At 45.5% G+C, this 4,727-nt stretch overlaps 1 non-coding gene across 1 annotated transcript; it reads left to right on the top strand.

The window, feature by feature from the left end:
• Window positions 1-4,359: 4,359 nt before the first annotated feature.
• Trnas-cga lies at window positions 4,360-4,433 on the top strand. The gene has a single exon. It is a non-coding gene; the product is annotated as a tRNA-Ser (tRNA).
• The last annotated feature ends 294 nt before the right edge of the window (window positions 4,434-4,727 follow it).

Raw genomic sequence — 4,727 nt, 5'->3', positions numbered from 1 at the left:
CGGCGGAATCTTCTCACGAAATTTCAATCACCAACTTTCTCCTCCGAATGCGAAAATATTTTGTTGACGCCGGTAGGTAGGAACGACCATCGTAATAAAATAAGCGAAATCAGAGCTCGCACGGTAAGATACAGGTATTAGTTTTTTTTCCGCGTGCTGTTCGGAAATGGTTCAAATGGGTCTGAGCACTATGGGACTTAACTTATGAGGTCATCAGTCCCCTAGAACTTAGAATTACTTAAAGCTAACTAAAGTAAGGACATCACACACATCCATGCCCGAGGCAGGATTCGAACCAGCTACCGTAGCAACAGCGCGGTTCCGGACTGAAGCGCCTAGAACCGCTCGGCCACTGCGGCCGGCGGCGCTTCTCATGCACCGTTCTTTACATCTTTGGGCGGTTCCAGAATGTAGCGTCTAGAACCGCTCGGCCACCACGGCCGGCGCGCGCTGTTCGATGTTGTAATAAAAGAGAACTATTGTGAAGGTGCTTCGATAAACCCCTGCCAAGCACTTATATGTGATTTGCAGATTATCCATGTAGATGTAATTTACAGTTTCATTGCACGATTCCGTCTCCAGAACTGCAGTTTTAGAGATATATATGTGATCCCTGAAAACACCAGTCAGGCAGCCTCTGATCCAGTATGTTACCAGAATTTTTGGTTCCAGTATTTTCGTTATTCCAATCAGGAACAATACGATTTGTCTCCGAAACATTGGGTGGCTGTGTAACGTATGACTTTCTGGATACGTCAGTCGGTGGCGCCTTTTGTTATGGTGTACGCTAGAGTCATACATCGGGGCGAAGCGCAATTCCGTATAGCACAGAGGTAATGAGCCGGTCTTTCCAGAGTCCTCCAAGGTGAACTGTGGTCTATCATGCTGTTTTCGAGGCCGTATGGTTTTTCAGAATGCCCAGTGCCTCCTCACACGGAAAGTACGTCTCATCTCTGAATAAAACGTGTGCGTATGTAGGAGACAGAATAAGAAATCGCTGCACAACTGCAGACGAGATGCGATCCTGTGTGGTCCCAGTGGTGGCTGCTTCTAAAGGTGGCACACGCGTAGCTTGTACTCCTTGAACACACTCCAAGCGGTTGCGTGCCCTGTGTTGCAGCACGCGGCGCAGTACGCAGTCACGGCGTCCTCGAAACCACGTGTCCTCACGTCACACTTTGCACCGCTAACAGTCCGACATTCCTTGTTTCGCGAAGACGTCGACGAAATGCAGCGAAAGTGCTGTAGTGCAGATTCCTCCTGTTGAGAAGTTAGTGCTCTGTGACACGATGAGCGTCTCTTCCATTGACCCTCGTCTGGTCGCAATGAGTGTTAAGTCAGGTCAGAGAAATGAGAGTCCGTGCTGGATCCAGAACGTGTCGTGAAGGCACTGGCAACTGGGGAGCCGTTGTAAAGGTGCAGAAGCCGAATGACACGTAAGTATGAGTTGCTCACGGTGCACTGCGGACTCTGACCAATCCGTCCCTCTCATACGCTTAACCCACAAACGATGGTTTAAAAAGTATATGCATATGTAATGGCTATCGAAAAACTTGCCCCACACCGGTCTTCTGACCTCTGGTTTCCTCCTTATCGCGGGCAGTCGGCTTAGCCATCAGGTAGGCAATCGTAGCGCGCGTCCAACCTATGCTCTCCGAAAACTCCCACGGGGAATCTGAGCTTAACACTTCTAGGGAAATGGAAACCTGGTGGACCACGGCTTCCGCTGCCGTATAAAATGAATTAAACGCACTCAAATGGAATGATTGAAACTGATGAACATGTAGCGAAGTGAAAGGGTAGCAGTGCAAACCGATTACGAGTATATGCTGAATTTGCAGAATAAAGAATACAAAGTAACAACTCAGAATAGTTGTCAGCCATGTCCTCTACAGTCCACATTTTCCCCAATGGTGTTATTCCCAGGTACCATCTGAGTTATTCCCTTATGTGTTAACACACGTCCTATCATCGTGTTCCATGTTCCTGTCAGTATTTTCCATACGAGTCTGGAAAGAATCTCCTCATTCCTTAGGTTATCAGTCCATCTACTTTCCAACAGCCTTCTGTACCACCACATCTCAAATTCTTCGGTTCTCTTATTTTCCAGTTTTTCAACATTCCATGATTCACTACTGTACAATACTGTGCTCCAAACGCACATTATCAGAAATTTTTCTCTTGGTCAGGAACGCCCTTTTTGTCAGCGCTAGTCTGCCTCTTACCTCCCACTTGCTCCGTCTATCCTGTGTTACTTTGCTTCCAATACAGGAGAATTCAATTTTTATGTTAAGTTTATCGATAGTATCGTTACTGCTACTATTCACTACTTTCGTCTTTCTTCGCTTCACTCTCTGTTACCATATTCTGTACTCACATCAGTAACACTTTGCCGTACCATTTAGTTCGACAAAATCTGTGCCCATACGACTGGAGACGAATCGTGCGAAACTAGACAGATTGATGCGCGAGACAGTAGCAACACTGGTACAAGCTGACATGCGGGCAACTGTTATGTAGCTGCACATTTCTTTCTATCACGTGATACTGCTCTTGCAGACGTTAACACTAGTTTATTTCTTCAAGATATAAATATAAATTCTTACACATAAACAGTACTTCAATAAAATTTGTAATTTCGTGGGCGTCTTCAGAAGGGACGCAATAACATGACGCCTAAACGTAGATATTGTCAACAAAAACTGTAATGACGAGAAGAAATGCTCCTCTTCAACGAATTGCTAATAGCAAAATACCTACAACTCTAGAAATTAGTAGTCCTGCGTGCCATGGTAGTTTCAAAAGAGTTGTGACACATGTTAAACGCTACTTTACTGTCCGTGCATTCCTACCTCGTTTCGCTTTATACTTTGTGTTTCACGCAATTGTTGCACATCCGTATTGGATATTTTTAGCCGTCCGAGCGATATGTTTTGAGAAATGGGCGCAATACTGCTCTTGGAGTCAAAGAGGTGTTTCACCTACTGCCAGTTTTCTCGCTTTTCCTAGTCCGGCCATTGGATTTTTTTTTAACGTTACCTCTGCTATATTTATTCGGTAAGCAACATACGTTTCCCTTCTCTGACGGCTAGTTGTTGTTTGGATAATATGCGTATTGAACGCAGCAGTATTCGACAAATAAAAAAAAAAGTTTGGCCCGTCTTTCGTCCGCAGGAGAGTGACTCCTGATGTTTACGTTTGGTCCACATTTCTTTGCGCGAGCTATATTCGTCAGGGTGTGATAAAGGAATAGACACGAAAGCCTCCTTCACTTCAGGAGAGAAATATCATCGCCGGCCGATGTGGCCGAGCGGTTCTAGGCGCTTCAGTCTGGAACCAGGGGACCGCTATGGTCGCAGGTTCGAATCCTGCCTCGGGCATACATGTGTGTGATGTCCTTAGGTTAGTTAGGTTTAACTAGTTCTAAGTCTAGGGGACTGATGACCTCAGAGCCATTCGAACCATTTGAGAAATATCATCAGTGAATCTTAACGTCGATAATCTTTTATCCTGAATTTCAATCCCACTCTTTAATCTTTCTCTTATTCCCATCATTCCTCCTTCTACGTATAAATTGATCAGTAGCAGCAGAAGACTACATCCCTCCGTTAAACCCTTTTTAATTCATGTACTTCGATGTTGGTCTTCCATTCTTATTATGTCCTTGTGGTTCTTGTACATACTGCATACCATACATCTTTGAATACAGCTTACTTCGATTTTTATTAGGCTTTCGAACATTTTTCAGCACATTGCATTGTCGAACACTTTTCTGGGTAGGCAAATCTTGTGAACATGCGTAGTCTTTCTTCCATTATCAGTCGGAAAGTCAAAATTGCCTCTCTGGTGTCCTCGTCAACTATAGGAACAAATAAAGAAAATTCCCAGGTACTGCGTGAGGAAACGTGTGACAGAAGTGTTCGGAAATAATATGTAGAAACATCGGTGACAGTTCTGGAAGCGTGACTCATTACATTTGCAGCTTCAGCACGTCTGAAAGGTTTGCACCGACATCATTTCCTGTCATTGCAGCTTTACTGATTTCATTCTAATCGAGCCATTCTTTTCATTCCAGCGTCTTTAATTCAGTTCATAGAAAGGATATGTCTGTTGAAAAGCACTGTTCGTGTATGAAACTTCCTGGCAGATTAAAACTGTGTGCCGGACCGAGGCTCGTACTCGGGACCTTTGCCTTTCGCGGGCAAGTGCTCTACCAGTTGTGCTACCCAAGCACGACTCACGCCCCGTCCTCACAGCTTTACTTCTGCTAGTAGTTCGCAGGAGACCTTCTGTAAAGTTTGCAAGTTTGGAGACGAGGTACTGGCAGAAGTAAAGCTGTGAGGGCGGAGCGTAAGTCATTCTTGGGTAGCTCAATTGGTAGAGCACTTGCCCTCGAAAGGCAGAGGTCCCGAGTTCGAGTCTCGGTCCGGCAGACAGTTTTAATCTGCCAGGAAGTTTCACATCAGCTTCAGATGGCTATGTGCACTATGGGACTAAACATCTGAGGTCATCAGTCCCCTAGAAGTTAGAACTACTTAAACCTAACTAACCTAAGGACATCACACACATCCATGCCCGAGGCAGGATTCGAACCTGCGACCGGAGCGGTCGCGCTGTTCCAGACTGAAGCGCCTAGAACCGCTCGTCCACATCGGCCGGCTTCACATCAGCGCACACTCCGCTGCGGAGTGAAAATCTCATTCTAATGTTCGGGTATGTTTGCCTCA

This window comes from Schistocerca piceifrons, chromosome 1, assembly GCF_021461385.2.
Source record: "Schistocerca piceifrons isolate TAMUIC-IGC-003096 chromosome 1, iqSchPice1.1, whole genome shotgun sequence".
Taxonomy (NCBI): Eukaryota; Metazoa; Arthropoda; class Insecta; order Orthoptera; family Acrididae; genus Schistocerca; species Schistocerca piceifrons.
Note: the sequence above shows the minus strand (reverse complement) of the source record. Positions and strands in the feature narration are given on the sequence as shown.